Source organism: Heloderma suspectum, chromosome 14, assembly GCF_057233095.1.
Source record: "Heloderma suspectum isolate Gila_16-S chromosome 14, 16-S_ref, whole genome shotgun sequence".
Classification (NCBI taxonomy): Eukaryota; Metazoa; Chordata; class Lepidosauria; order Squamata; family Helodermatidae; genus Heloderma; species Heloderma suspectum.
The window spans coordinates 22,341,092-22,356,870 of record NC_139471.1 but is presented as its reverse complement, the minus strand read 5'-3'; the positions used below and the strand labels follow the sequence as shown (position 1 = coordinate 22,356,870).

At 49.1% G+C, this 15,779-nt stretch overlaps 1 protein-coding gene across 3 annotated transcripts in view; it reads right to left on the bottom strand.

Moving 5' to 3' along the window:
- Nucleotides 1-14,923, bottom strand: part of STRBP (spermatid perinuclear RNA binding protein) — a 117,825-nt gene extending 102,902 nt beyond the window's left edge. For all 3 annotated transcript variants that reach the window (XM_084820833.1, XM_084820835.1, XM_084820838.1), the window contains exon 1: nt 14,864-14,923. The gene's annotated coding sequence lies outside the window, so the exon portion shown is untranslated. The remainder of the gene's footprint in view (nt 1-14,863) is intronic.
- Between the last annotated feature and the right edge of the window lie 856 nt (nt 14,924-15,779).

The window sequence follows — 15,779 nt, the reverse complement described above, 5'->3', positions numbered from 1 at the left end:
AACTGGGACGTACATACCAGAAGCTGCAACTAGCCCTGGTCTTTATTAGCTTCATCAAGCAAGAAAGCAATCAAAAGTGAACAGGCGACGCCATAGTTTTTGGCAAACCCCAGCTCTGCCAATTTGAAAACATAGCCCAGAGACTAGGATGGGAATTCAAGAGCCCGAAACAACAACTACTTGCCATCCCCCTGAACCGAAAAAATTGGCTAGAGTGTCCTTTTCAAAGGCCACCGTCCTCCCAATTGCAAGGGGGAAGCTGGATGGCTGCTACATGTCCTTCTCAGCACAGCATGGAAGAAGAAACCAAAGAGGAACAGCAGCAGTCACGTCCCCAGAAGCGGCAGCGTGAACCATATAGAAGCGAAGTACCCTCCCACCAAAGATAGAGCACGAACTGCTGCTGCTCACAGAGGTGGAACAGCTTTGCAAAAATAGGGAGCAGGAAATCCGAAAGTGAACAAGGGCTCACTGGGAAAAGAAAACAAAATCAGGAAGATTTCATTACTGCGTAATTTGAGGAGTTTTACTAGTGCTGCGCTTTAACTGATTTTGCTAGCTGCTTTGAACAACAGGAGAGGTGGAGGATAAATGTTTTAAATAAATAGAAGACATATATACAAAGAGAGGAAGGAAAGAGTGCATGTGTATATACTGGCCGCTGCTGGCTGAGAACGATGGGAGTTGCAGGTCAACACATCTGGAGGGCACCGGGTTGGGGAAAAACTACTGTCAGCGGTAACAGAGCTTCCCAAGGCTAAGGATATTGCAAATTCCTAAGTTTCCATCTGACCAGGTAGTAACAACTATAACAACACTTGGCATCTATATGTGATGAGCAGGCATGGCATAGTGGCCCAAAGACTGAGCTACGAATCAGGAAGCCCCCAGCTCCAGTTTCGACTCTGTCAGCCTCAGTTTCCCCTCGCCCATTTCCAATATGGGCAATAATAATACTGACTTACCTGATTTAAAAAAAAAAATAATTAGCAATAACAAATCCCCAAAGTGGTTTAGAAAAGGAAACAAAAACAAAAAAACCCCACACATACACACGTACACAACAGTATCATGAAGTTGGTACAACGACAGCTCATGGCTGGGAGAAAGCCAAAATAAAAGCCTTACAGGTTTGCTGTATGGACTGCAACTACATAATTTTGAATGTCTGAAAGTGGTAAGCCAATGTTAATTATTATCAATTATATTATTATTAGCTAATTCTATGGACTTTTAGAGTGCTCAGAGCATTTCACGTACGTTATCACAGTAAGCTGCACAACAACCATCTAAGGTAGGCCAGTATTATTATTCCCCACACTAGTGTGTGTGTGTGTGTGTGTGAGAGAGAGACAGACAGACAGACAAACACACACACACGCGTGCGCGCGGCAGAGCATACTTTAATAAAATAGTAGGCTGCTTAAGGCCACCTGGGGGCTTCACAGCTGAGGCAAGATTTGCACCAGGGCTGTGTCCAGCTCCTGGATTACCACTCATTATTACCTGGGGTAGGTATTATATTATTATTATTATTTATATTTATTAGCCACCCATTTGGTCGGCTACCCGGCCAATCTAGGCAGTGTACAATACAAATAACAGGAAATACAACAAATTTACATATCAACTGAACAAAACAACATTGCTCATAAAAAAAAACCCTAACCCACCCCAAACGCCCGTCTGAACAGCCACGTTTTCAAAACCCGGTGGAAGCTCATCAAAGAGGGGGCATGGCGGAGGTCAGGGAGGGAAGGGACTTCCACAGAGTGGGGGCCACCACAGAAAAGGCCCTGTCCCTAGTCCTCACCAGCCTAGCTCTCCTGGCTGATGGGATAGACAGAAGACCTTCCGAGGCTGATCTTGTTGAGCAGCATCCCTGGTATTGTTGGAGGCGCTCCTTAAGACAGACTGGGCTGGAACCATATAGGGTTTTAAAGGTCAATGCCGACACCTTGAATTGGGCCCAGAAAACAACTGGTAACCAATGCAACTCCTTCAGCACTGGAGTGATGTGATCTCGCCGACGGCTGCCTTTAATCAGGCAGGCCACTGCGTTCTACACCAGCTGCAAATTCTGAACCATCTTCAAGGGCAACCCCACATAGAGCACATTACAGTAGTCTAAACGAGAGGAGACCAGGGCATGTACTACCAATGGGAGCAGATGGTCGGGAAGGTAGGGGCACAGCCGCTGTATCAGATGGAGTTGGTACAGCGCTGTCCGGCTCACAGCTGACACCTGAGGCTCCAAGGACAGGTGGGAGTCTAAAATGACCCCCAGGCTGCGGACCTGGTCTTTCAAGGGTAGCCGTACCCCATTCAACACCAGGTCAACATCCCCCAACCTCCCCTTGTCTCCCACCAAAAGTACCTCGGTCTTGTCAGGGTTCAGTTTCAACTTAGTCCTTTCCATCCAGCCACTCACCGACTCCAGACACTTGGACAAGGTTTCTACAGCCAACCTTGACGAGGATTTTAATGAGAGGTAGAGTTCCATGTCATCCGCATATCGGTGACACTGCACCCCGAACCTCCTGATGATCGCTCCCAGCGGCTTCACACAGATGTCAAATAACATCAGGGAGAGAATAGAACCCTGTGGCACCCCGCAAGTGAGCAGCCAAGGGATTGAAGTCTCCTTCCCCAGATCTACCCTCTGGTACCTGCCAGAGAGGAAGGAACGAAACCACCGTAATAAGGTGTCCCTATGCCCAACCCATCCGATTATCTAGATCCATTTCAATTGGGCTTCAGGCCTGGGCATGGGACAAAAATGGCCTTGGTGGATGATATGAGGAGGGCTCTGGATAGGGGCGAATGCTCCTTCCGTGTTCTCCTCGACCTCTCAGCAGCTTTTGATACCGTTGACCACGGTATCCTCCTGGACCGCCTGGAAGGGTTGGGCACTGGAGACACCGTATTACAGTGGTTCCGGTCCTTCCTCTCCGGCAGGTACCAGAGGGTAGCACTGGGAGAGGAGGTTTCAGACCCGTGGCCGCTCACGTGTGGGGTGCCACAGGGTTCCATCCTCTACCCGATGCTATTTAACATCTATGAGAAGCCGCTGGGGGCTATCATCAGGAGGTATAGGGTATGCAGCTCTACCTCTCATTCAAATCTTCACCAAGGTTGGCCGTAGAATCCCTGTCCAAATGTCTGGAGACGGTGAGTGGCTGGATGGGGAGGAATAAGCTGAAGCTGAACCCTGACAAGACTGAGGTACTTTTGGTGGGAGACAAGAGGAGGTTGGGGGATGTTGACCTGGGGTTGAATGGGGTACGGTTACCCTTGAAACACCAGGTCCGCAGCCTGGGGGTCATTTTAGACTCCCAGCTGTCCATGGAGCCTCAGGTGTCAGCTGTGAGCCGGACAGCGCTGTACCAACTCCATCTGATAAGGCAGCTGCGCCCCTTCCTTCCTGACCATCTGCTCCCATCGGTAGTACATGCCCTGGTCTCCTCTCGTTTAGACTACTGTAATGCACTCTACGTGGGGTTACCCTTGAAGACGGTTCAGAAGCTGCAGCTGGTACACAATGCGGCAGCTCACCTGATTACAGGCAGCCGCCGGCAAGATCACATCACTCCAGTGCTGAAGGAGTTGCACTGGCTACCAGTTGTTTTCTGGGCCAAATTCAAGGTGTTGGTTTTGACCTTTAAAACCCTATATGGTTCCGGCCCAGCCTATCTCAAGGAGCGCCTCCAGCAACACCAGACAGGCTGCTTAACAAGATCAGCCTCGGATGGCCTTCTCTCTGTCCCATCAGCCAGGACAGCTAGGCTGGTAAGGACGAGGGAGAGGGCTTTCTCTGTGGTAGCCCCCACTCTGTGGAACTCCCTCCCTAGGGAACTCTGCCATGCCCCCTCGTTAATGAGCTTCCACCATGCATTGAAAACCTGGTTGTTCAGGCAGGCATTTGGGGTGGGTTAGGGTATTTTTAGAAATACGATGTTTTAATGTGGAATGTTATTGTTTTAAACTGTTGTATTATTGTACATAGCCCAGAGTGGCCGGGTGACCGGCCAGATGGGCGATTAAGAAATTTAATAAATAAATCCAGGTGGTCCAGGACAATATTGTGGTCAATGGTATCAAAAGCTGCTGAGAGACGGAGGAGAACAAGGAAGGAGCATTTGCCCCTATCCGGAGCCCTTCCCATATCATCCACCCAAGCTGTTTCTGTCCCATGTCCAGGCCTGAAGCCCGATTGAAATGGATTCAGATAATCGGCTTCTTCCAAGTCTGCCTTCAACTGCACCGCCACCACCCGCTCAATCACCTTGCCCCAAAACGGCAGATTCAAGACCGGGCGAAAGTTGTTCAAGTCTTGGGGATCCAAGGAGAGCTTCTTTAAGAGTGGTCTTATCACTGCCTCCTTGAGGGCTGATGGCATCACTCCCTCCTCGAGGGAGGCAATATGACAGGGACCCAAAACATTTACTAGATGAGTGTGAAGCAATTGCCATAAAACACAATACATAACCATGGGGGGGGGGGTCTTTTGCAGTGTGTGTGGGGGGAGCCACCTATTATCCTAGCAAATGCCCCCTTCCTTGCTCCATTCCACAATCTTGTGCCCACCAGCTACAGATCCTATCATCTCCCAGCCAATGGCCATGCTGGTGGGAGATGATGGGAGTTGTAGTCCCATGCAACTGGAGGGCTCCAGGTTGGAGAAGGCTGCTGTATAATAAGCAGGGTCTGCAGTTGAGTAGGCAGGTGCTGGCTTTCTAATCTTCAATATGCAAGAACTCTTGCAGAGGCAACTCAAAGCCCAGACCAGGGGGCGGTGGGGCAGGAAGAATGCCTATAGGGAAAGTGCCGCCTCTAAACCCTGCTAAGTACCTTACCACATGCCTGGCTAAGGCTAAGCAGCATCTCAAGTGACTTCCCCTCTGGCTCAAGCAGCATTCAGCAACAGGGCCCTTTCCCTGCCCCCTTTCCTACTCTTTCTCTTTCTGCCACCTCCAGAAAGACAAGCCTCCAAGCACAGTTGGTTCTATAGCAGTGTGGAAAATGTGTGGGTGCTTCTTTTAAGCGTTATTTCTATAAAAAGAATTATTAAGTTTGCAACATCTTGCATAAGGCCGTGCACATACTCACCCCCCAAAAGAAAGAAAGAACACAAAATCCATACCCCTACAGGGATAAGCTTCTCTCAAACTCTTTCTTATTTCACTTTTTGAATGAGGAAGGGAGGGAAAAGCCTCCAAGCCCCCTGAAAAAGATACAGAGCAGGGGGCCAGGAATAGGCACCAACTTGTTACCTGAACTGCAACGTTTTGGTATGGATCCGTCAGGGGAAAGAGGCACTGTTTCCGTTAGAAGATGCAAAATTCTCCCTAACATATGGAGGTTCAGACTGTTCCATGCTGGTATTTTAAGCAAGTGTAAACCCACACCTACCTCTTTGCTTGTCAGCATTTAATGCCCTTATCTGAGCATCAGAGGAGATCTGTGGTCTTTATTTAGACGCCTACAGCACAGCTCTATTCCCACCAGCAGAGAGAGGCACAGAGATACACTGGCCCAAAAGGACACAAAGTGGTTCTGGGGGTGCTCTCAGAGGAGGGGGACTGGGTTGGAGGGACACGAATGGCATCAACAAGGTAGCAAACTTCTAACACACATAGCAACTTTCTTCAAACATGAAGGGATGAAGAAGAGTTCTGTGCAATCCAGATACCTGCAACCGTATCCTGATAATAGAATTTGTCCAACGGAAGGTAACATTTTCAGCCTGGAGTGGGAAATGGTTACCATGCTGCAGGAGTGCAGAAAAGAATGAGGGTGGGGTGGGGAAGCTGTTGGACCCAGCAAGAAACACTTAGATGTCATCCCGCACAGGGAAGGAAACAAAAGTGTCTGAAACAGTCCAGATCATGTGGCTTCCTCCAAATGGGAGCAAAGCAGATGCCAGTTCTGTAGCCCACAAGTCCTTCAATCGTAAGGCAGAAATGTGAACCCACGACCCACTAATCTCACCCTAGTAGCAGAAACAACCTTCCTTCTTGAGAAAGTGGATTTTACTCCCTCTCTCATACTGGAACTTAATGAGATCATCCATGAAGCTGATTGGTGGGAAATTCAGGACAGATAAAAGGAAGTACATCGTCACACAGTGCATAGTTAAGGTATGAAACTGGCTACCGCAAGATGTAGTGATGGCCACCAACTTGGATGGCTTTAAAAGAGGATTAGACAAATTATGGAGGATAAGGCTATCAATGGCTACTAATCATAATGGGCAGTATGCCTCTCAATACCAGTTTATTTATTTACAACCTTTATATAATGCTCCAGATCTAAACAGATTCCAGAGCAGTGAACAATAAAAGGTAAAAGGAATAAAACACTATAATGAAATAAATAAATAAATAAATAAATATAAAACAAACAAACAAACCACAGAATACGGATCAAAACTGTTAAAAACGTGGCTGGTCAATCAAGAAAGGCTTATTGAAATAAAGACATCTTCAGCTGGCGCCAAAAACAACACAACATTGGCACCTGCCTGACTTCCAGAGGCAAGGAGTTCTACAGAAAGGGGGCCACCACACTGAAGGCTCCACTCTGGGTGGATTCCAACCAGCCCATAGGTCCACATGGAGCCACCAGGAGCATCCCACCTGATTACCTCAGTGACCAGGCAGATTGTTAAAGGAGAAGGTGCTCTCTCAGGTATGCTGGGGAACATGAGCAGGGGAGTGCTACTGCACTCATGTCTGGCTTGTTGGCTTCCCACTGGGGGCATCTGGTTGGCCACTGTAGGAAAAGAATTCTGGACTAGGTAAGTCTTTGGTCTGATTCAGTATGGCTCTCTTTATGTTCTTACATGGTGCTTTACCGAGTAACATAAGCAAGAGGCAGCCCCCTGCCCCAAAGAGCCTACAATACGAATTTCAACAATGGAGGATGGCACAAGAGAGAGAAGGAAAGGGGCTGGAGTTTTTAATTAACTTTTGGCAAATTCAGAGCAGGATTAGATATAGGGCAGCAGTACTCTGGATCTACTGCAATGAACCTTCTTTAAAACAAAAGTGGCTCAAGTAGAAGCTAAGAGTACACAGTGTGTGTTTAGATGCACAACGAAGCAGCACATCATGGGATTTCCTTCCTATTTAAATCCTGATTCTTTGGCACGGGCTGACACTGTATAATGCCCCTCCCAATTAATTCTGCAGTGGTTCAGTAAAACACGAGTTTACATTGAAAAACTTTAAAATGTAGCAAAAGAATAAATAATACTGCACAGTCAAGCTCAACCTTGTTCATTCCAGCACCTGGCTGACGTGAAAACTTTTAAGCTTCTCCACATATAACTGAGCATGGGAGAAGAGACCCAAAGACCAGTCCTCTACACCAGGGTACAGAACTTCCAGCAGCCATGTGGCTTGTCGGGGAATGCTGGGAGTCGTAGGAATTTTTTCAGTCTATGCATGCATAGGGCTGCGCACTAACAATAAAGGCCTAGTCCCATGAGACATTCAGGACAACGGGGGGGGGGGGGGAGAAGAGAAGCAGGATATACACATACTGGAGCATTCTCTGAGCTTCAGCCCCACAACTGAATAATGCTGAACTACTTTACAAGACTGTTGTTAGGATGACAAACATAATGTACATGAATTGCTCTGAACATTCAAGGTGTGCTGTATGAATCTTTGCCTTTGGAACACCCTAGCCCAGCCTCTCCCAAGCTGGTGCCCCCCAGAAGTGTTGACCTACAACTCCCATTATCCCCAACCAGCATACCCACTGGCCATACTGGCTGGAGTTATAGAAGTCGTAGTCCAAAACCTCTGGAAGGCACCTAGTTGGGGAAGGCTGGACTAGTCCCAATATCCTATTGTAACAAAGAAACAATGATCACATATTCTTCTGTTTACCTCCACCTGGATTTCTCACCCCTTCCTCTGTTATCTCCCCTGTGTCTATTTTTAGATGGGAAGCCCCTTGGGGTGGGGGATATCGCAAACCGGTTCTTTGTAAACAGAGAAAGCTGCCTTATAGCAACTCAGAACACTGGTCCAACTACCTTAAAATTGTCTACAGCAGCCTTTCCCAATCTGGCACCCTCCAGATGTGTTGGACTACAACTCCCATAATCTGTGCTGCCTGGGTATGATGGCAGTTGCAGTCCAGCCCATCTGGACAGTGCTGAGATGGAGAAGGCAAGTCTGCACTGACCAGAAGCAACTAACTAGGGTTTCCAGACATAAGCCTTTCACAGCCCTACTTGGAGGTGCTGGCTATTGAACCTGGGATGTTTTGCCTGGAAAGGAGATGCTCTACCAGTGACCTATGGCCCTTCTTCCGCATGAAGCACCATGTCCACAGATGGTGCCATATGAAGAGCTACAAACACCAGCTATTAATTCTTCAAACTAATATAAGCACCAGATGTTTCTCACAGCTACAGAATAAAGATCAGAGAAAACAACCGCCCTGCTTGCAAAATCTTATGCGCTTGTCAATAAAATACAATAAAAGAAAGATATTGATTGGTGAAGTCCCTCCTGCTGAAGAACAATGGGGTGGACCAGCCACCATTCCCACATCAACAAACTGGGAAGCCATCACCCATAGATGTGTTATCAGTCACCAGAGTCCCCACCCTGGCGACACACAAGCCCTCCTGGTGCCCTCCAGATGTTTTGGACTTCTCCTCACAGAAGCCATTAGAGCCAACTGTCCTGTGAGAAGGAGAGGTAGAAGCAGCCAGTGAGATGAACGGCCATCACCACCCGCTCTCACAGAGGCCATTAGAACCATCACGCAGGAGAGGAAGTCAACTGTCTCCATAACCATCACTTCAAAATGCCTTCTTTAAAAAAAAAAAAAAAGGGGGGGGGGAAAGGAACACTTATATATACCCTCCTCATCCCTTACTCTTTGTGTGTGGCATGTCTTAAAATCATATTTTAAGCCTCAGGGCAAGGTCTGTCAGCTGAAATCCAAAAACATCTGGAAGACACCAGGTTGGGAAAGGCTGCCATAAACCACACTTCCTTATTTTATTAACAATATTTGTATCTTGCGTCAAACCGTGTTTATCGCTTATGATGTAATGCCTGCAGAGCTTCAGGCTAAGTAGCAAGGAAGGACTAACTCCGTCAGAGCCTGCTTGTGAGCTGTCCAAGACATCTGGCTTTCTGCTATCGGACATAGAAATTATTGTTTATTGAGGGTGAAATCCTATCCATGTTTAGACAGAAAAAGGTCCTACACCTCCCAGCATTCCCAGGCCAGCCACTGGCTGGGGAACGCTGGGAGTTGTAGGACCTTTTTCTCTCTAAACATGCATAGGATTGTGCACTGAGTACTTAAAATTCCAAAGAGTGGTAGACTAATTTGGGAAGGGTAGACTAGAGGGATGTTTGGACAGCGCAGGCAATTCTTGGGTCAGCCAAGTGGGTACAGGCACCCACCATGGCCAGTATAGAAAGCTGCAGGGGCAATGGTGATGCGTGTGGGGCTGGGAAGAGGCACGGATTTCAAAGGCCAATGGGAGAGTATTGAGGAATAGAACCCACACTGTGCAAGCGCAAAGGTTATTGAGTATCTTGAACAATTGCCAAACCTTCACTCTCTAGATCAGAGGTGTAGAATCTCAGGTCTATAAGCCAAATCTGGCCCTCCAGGGGTCTACACCTCCTTCCCCAGCCCCCAGCCCTGTCCCTCAAATACTGATGGTTCGTTGGCTTCCCAGCTTTCCTGCAGCTTTTCCCCCATTCCAAAAGGCTGAAATGCCTCTCCTAAGGCAGGGAGCTACTGGCAGTGAGAGTTTCAAGCTAAAATGTGTTGGTATTCTTGGCCTTGCCCCCTTTGCCTTCAGACTCACTCTTCACTAGAATGCGGCCCCGGAGAACTTCTGCAAAATGGCATTCAGCCCTCAGGCCAAAAGAGGTTCTGCACCCCTTCTCTAAATCATGGGTGGGAAACTCTGGCCCAGAGGGCATATGCTCCCCTCCCCCACTTAATTTTATCTGGCCCCAGGACATTGCCAGAAATCTTCCCCTTCTCCCCTGCTCCCAACCTGGGAAGGGCCATCAAGGAACATATAATACAAAAATCAATCAATTCTCTCAAGCCCATTAATTAATAACTGGGTATGGCCCCAATTCATCTTTCCCTGTGGGTTATTGACCCTTTATAGAAAAATAAATAGTTCCCCTCCCTCTGCTCTAGAGAGTTGAGAACAAGGTGTCTTTTGGTTCTAGCCACTGAAGAACTCTGTGCAATGCAAAAACCTGCAAAAGACTCTACAGCAACAGGCTGAAGATACCAGAGTCACCACCTTGTTTGCAAGGATCAATGGCAATGCAGCTAGAGCTTTCAAAGATACAATGAAGACCAGCTGAAACCATCCCCTATCCATTTCTTTTATCTTTTCATGCTGGCAAAAAGCCAGCAAGGTTCCAGTGTTTACAGCAAGCCTTTTGAGCACACACACAGAAACTGAATATTTCACTGCTGGGGGGGGGGGAGCCCCATGTTGTTGTTTTAAGTGAGGTCTCTATACAACCCTGAACAGAACTCACTTAGGGATTCTTTGGATACCTTTTCTTTTAAAAGTACATTTCCAAAGTGAGAGCTACTCTGTCCAAATCCTGCAGTTTCACCCATTCTCCTAATTACCATCTGTCTGAAAGGCCCCCAGACCAAAACACTCCACCTTGTCCTTTCGATCTCTCCTAAAGGGACATGCCTCTTACCTACAAAGACATCAGGTGGTGCAAGCAACCATTTCCACACCGCAGTGAGTTTCTAAAGGATTTCTCACAAAAGTCCTAATTGCACAGCCTCTTTTTGCCCTCTCAGTAATTGCTCTTCCTTTGCAGGAAGAAACTTAAAAAAAAAAAAATCAGTTTTGAACTGGCAATTTTCTTTCAGTTTGCTCCATTCCTCTCAACCCTGTCCATCTTCCAAGCACTAAATCAGAAGGTTTGTCTGAAAATTGCGTGAAAGCCACTGTGTCGTAGCGTAATGAGTGTTGGACGGGGGAAATTCATCAGGCAATCTCATGCCAGTCACACTCTCTTAACTGAACCCAAGTCACAGGGTTGTTGTGAGGATAAAAATTGGTATTCCCTGCTCATGTATACCATGCCGAGCTCTTTAGAGAAAGTGTGGAATACAGATGTAATAAAAGAAGAATTATTCCCAAGTACTCTGTTATCCTCATTCAACCCTCCCTGTGCAAGAGCCTCTGAGCATAGGCAAGGAACATTTTCCTCCCAAAAGAAAAACAACAAACCTGCCCAAACATCTAAAATTAAAGGGCAGTGTGTCCAACTTAGAGGGATGCAACTTCATGGCAGGTTTCAGAAAATTCCCGGGCATTTTAAGAACTCAGTACTCAGGTTTGGGGCGGGGGGAGCCTTTCTTTAAAGAAACAACAACCAGTAAATATGGCAGCAGCCTTCCCCAACCTGGTGCCCTCCAGATGTGTTGGAACAGAATTCCCATCGTCCCAGACTATGCTGGCTGAAGATGATGGGAGTTCTAATCCAACACATCTGGAGGGCACTAAGTTGGGAAGGCTGTACTAGAGTTTTGATAATCAAAAATATAGCATTTAGATCAGAGATGATCTTCCGGAAGGACACACATTCCCCACTCTGACCTAGGTGAAGACTCACGGAAAGAAGAGTATTTCAAAGAATGATGGGAGAGAATGGTTGGTACATTTAATTTAGAAAAGCAAATCTCTCTTCTGCAGCAGCAAATAAAGCTGTGTGTGTTCATTTAAAAGAGAAATTATGATATTGTTGTTATCCAATACCGAAAGAAGATGCATAAAATCTAGAAAGGCAGTTCAAAGTACCTGTTTTAGATAAAACTAGGAAGTGTTAACAAATTTCAGCCACAGAGATAAATATGAACAGAATCAGATCCACCAGGGCTTAGCTAGAAGTTACCAGCAGCTGGTAACTCTAAAGGAAAATGTAGTTTGACTGTAAGTTCTTTGGGGCAGATCATCTCATGAGGTCGAGGGGGCAGTGGGGTGGACAACGGATATACAACATGGCAAATCAGGAGACAGGGAGCAAAATGCTGGTGCTTTTCATCACATTATGCACCCCTAACAAGCCATCTTCTACAAATTCTGTGCCGCCTCCTCCTCCTCCCTTTCCAATTTCTTCTCCAACATCCACTTCAAATCTTTGGTTTAATGATTAACAATAATCAGGAGACAGAAAATCCAGAGAGCGGGGGGGGGGGGGGAGCAAAAGCAAAGCCTGAACATTTGCAATTAAAGACTGCATACAGAACTGCCACCAAATTTGGAACTGCTGCTCAGGCAGAGCACAAAGTGTTCAGAAGCCACCAGGAAGTGCAGATGCTTCATTTTTGGAAAAATCAGGTCAGCCTCAGAGACAATATGATACGCCAGCTGCATAGAGGCTGAATTTTGATAGCTGGGGGTGAGGGGCACTGGGAAATGCTCCTGTCTAAACTCTACCCTTACTGTCTCTCCATCTTTGTCTCTGTTTAATAAAGAACTCTTGAAGGTACTTGAGCACCCCCGGAAAAGGCCGTGCCATGTCTCTGTGGTTCGTTATCCTCTTTGGAGAAAACCACATGGCAAATTCACCACCCCACCATCTAAACCCAGCAGCGTACAAAGTATTGGGCAGTTCACTTTCGAAGCTGTCAGTGCTTCTCAAGGCCAGCAACATCCCTGTCCCTTATCCCCGCAAGCTGTGTTTCTCCAGGGAAGTTTGCACACATAATGACAGCCACCCCTACAAAGCCACGGGTTTTTCCATAGAAAACCACGTTCTCACCACACGTGGATCAAAACCTTAACAACCAAGACGTTGCCACAGTAAAACAAGCAAAAACAATACTGTTATTTGGAATGGCTAGAACTTAAAATGCTGGACGTAAGCTTGTGAGTCATACTGGGCTGTTCCCCATGATGGATGCGGTGTCTTACCCAGGTAAATATATATATAACAACCTTTCACAAAAAAGCATGTAGTAATTATTCTCCATTTGGATTTCAAAAAAGTGAGGGGGAGACCATGGCATGCTTCTGTTCCCCAGGTAAGGTCATCAGCTCAGGACCAGGTTATCTTAGAAACCACCTTCTTCTGTGTAGGCCACCCCAATCTTCTGTTCTGTGGGGGAGGACTTGCTGGCCACACCATGGGCTACTGAAGCACGTTTGGCTGTGGTGCAGGAGAGCGGCTTCTCAACTGCAGCGCCCACCATGACTTCCGCAGTGAGATCAGGCAAGCTTTCAGTGTAGAGTGCTTCTGCCGACAACCAAAGGCCCACTTTTTTTGCCCAGGAACTTCCCTAGTCGCTAGTCTTGTCAGCTACCCCTAGTTATTTTAATTGAGTGTATTGTTTTTATTGTTGTTTCATCATTTTATAGTATTTTATCATGATTTTATATTGTAAACAGCTTTGACACATATTTTAATGAATTAAAATATGTGTAAATATTTTACAGAATATTTTGAAATAAAATAAATATCTTCTGGAAGATGAGTCTGCGTTACACAAAGGTTTGCACGTAGCGCCACGCCACTGAAATTCATATGGCACCACCCTCACTCCACCTTGCCCCATATTCACAACCTCTTAAAATGATAATACAAAAAGAAAAGGAAACCACTGGTCCATTAGAAAAATTCAGAAATGATTAGTATCCCCGCTTGAGCAATACACATGAATTTAGACGACAAGGAAAATCTACCGTTTGACTATCCTGATTGTGGATCCAACATGGTGGTAAAGATGCAAATGACCCATGACTCAAGGAGGTGCTCAACAGGCTTCCTATCTTAATGACTGTGCCCCATGAAACAAACAACCCAGGAACAACCGATTCTGTCCAAAACGCTGGGCCCAGATCCCTCATTTCCACTCATCTCCCCACTCCACAGCACCCCAAATTCACACACAGCCTCACCTGACTGCTTCTAGATGCCTGGGGATTTCCCCCCTCTGCTGCTGTGCTCCCAGGTTGCCTGCCAGACACCCACTGCACCCCGGCTACACTTGTCATCGGGCCCCCTCCACAATCCAGCCATTGCTCCTGCCCACCCAATCAACTAGGTCTTCCTTGGCTGCACTTGGGAGCCCGCCTTCCCTTTCCCACCTTTAAGCTTCCCGAGCCCACCTGCCACCCCCAGGCACTGGCAGCACACCCTCTCTCTGCTCCCCTGCATTGCCCCCTAACCAGCCTTCTGCCCCCCAACCAGCCTTCCTCCAGATGTTTTGGACCACCATTCCCGCTCCCTCCTCCGCTCCCTCTTCGCAGCCCCTCCCACCAGCAAACCACTTCCAGATCTCCCGCAGGCAGATCCCACCCACCTCCCCGAAGATCCCGCCCCACCCCCAGGTTTCGTGTTTGACCCCGGATCCCCTTCTCGCTTCGGCTCCTCCAGCCTCCCACCCAGTCCGCCCCGCTGCTGCAACCTCTTCTTGCCTCGGACCCCCCTTCCACCACCACGGCCCGACAAGGACTCCCCCCCCCCGCTCCACGCGGGATCCGACTGGCATATTTACTCGGAAGTAAACCTCACTGTGCCCAGCGGGGGCTTATTCCCCAGTGTGCGCGCGTTCGGATCGGAGCCCCTGCTAAAGCCCACGCTGCACTGGCTAGCGCCGTGCGCCACTCCCCTTCCCCAACGGCAACCCTCGACCCCCACCTCGACGCCGAGGATCGAGCCCTTCTCCCTCCGTGCTCCCCACTGCACCGCCCCCCCTTCCCCGTCTGGCACGCTTCCCCCAAGAATGCATGGGCCCCGCCTCCTCCAGCCGCTTCTGCCCGCTCCCGGCCTGGCCTCCCCAGCATCCGACCCCCGCGCCCCACCCGGGGAAGGGTCCTTACCCGCCTCCGCGCAGCCCCCGGCCCCGTCCCGGCTCGCTCCGGCTCTCGCAGCTCCGCAGCGGGCAGCTTTCGGGGGCTCCGGGACCACGTGACAGCGCCCAGCGCCCCCATAGGCTGGGCCCGGACCAGGGCTGCCGGGCAACGGTGAGCCCGCCCCCTCCCTCCTTCCCTGCACCTGAGAGAGAGAGAGCGAGAGGCAGGCAAAGCCGCCTTACGCCGCCGGCGCAGCCCGCCAAGCAAGTGGCGTAGCGCAGGCTTCATCACCCCCCGCCCGGCGTCGCCTCCGGACAGGCCGCCGCCAACGCAGTTGGCGTAAGGTGCCCGCCGCTCTCCTACCTGTGCCGGCGCTCCTCCTTACGTAGGCTACGTAGCGGCGTCTCGCTCTACCTTTCCGGAGGAACGCCTCCTTCGCAGGCTTTACGGAGAATCCGTAGCTTTGACACAGCGGACTGCGGGGGAAGGGCTGAGCGAAGAGGCTGGCTGAGATTCCGTTCCCCCCGCCAGAAAGAAAACATCCATTCCTCAGCGTTCCGGTGCGAGGGGGAGCAGCGGCGGCCCCGAGGCTCCGCACCTGAGGGGCGCGCTTACGCAGAACGCGCAGAGCTGAGGCGCGCTGCTCGCCGTGTGCCCTTGCGCAAGATGCGTAAGGTTACGGAAGACAGGGAGCGCCATTCCCCCGCCCGGGGGCCTTAGTTGGAGAGCGGGAGGGGCCGAGACTTTTTTTTTAAGGTGGGGGAGGGGAGGCTGAGGTAAAATGGAAGTTGGGCGAACAGGTGTGGAGAGAAAGGAGGGAGGCTGAGGGGAGAAAGGGAAGGTGGGGGAGCGGGGGGAGAAAGGAAAGGTGGGGGAGCGGGGGGGGAAAGGGAGGGTGGGGGAGCGGGGGGGGAAGGGAGGATGGGGGAGCGGGGGGGGAAGG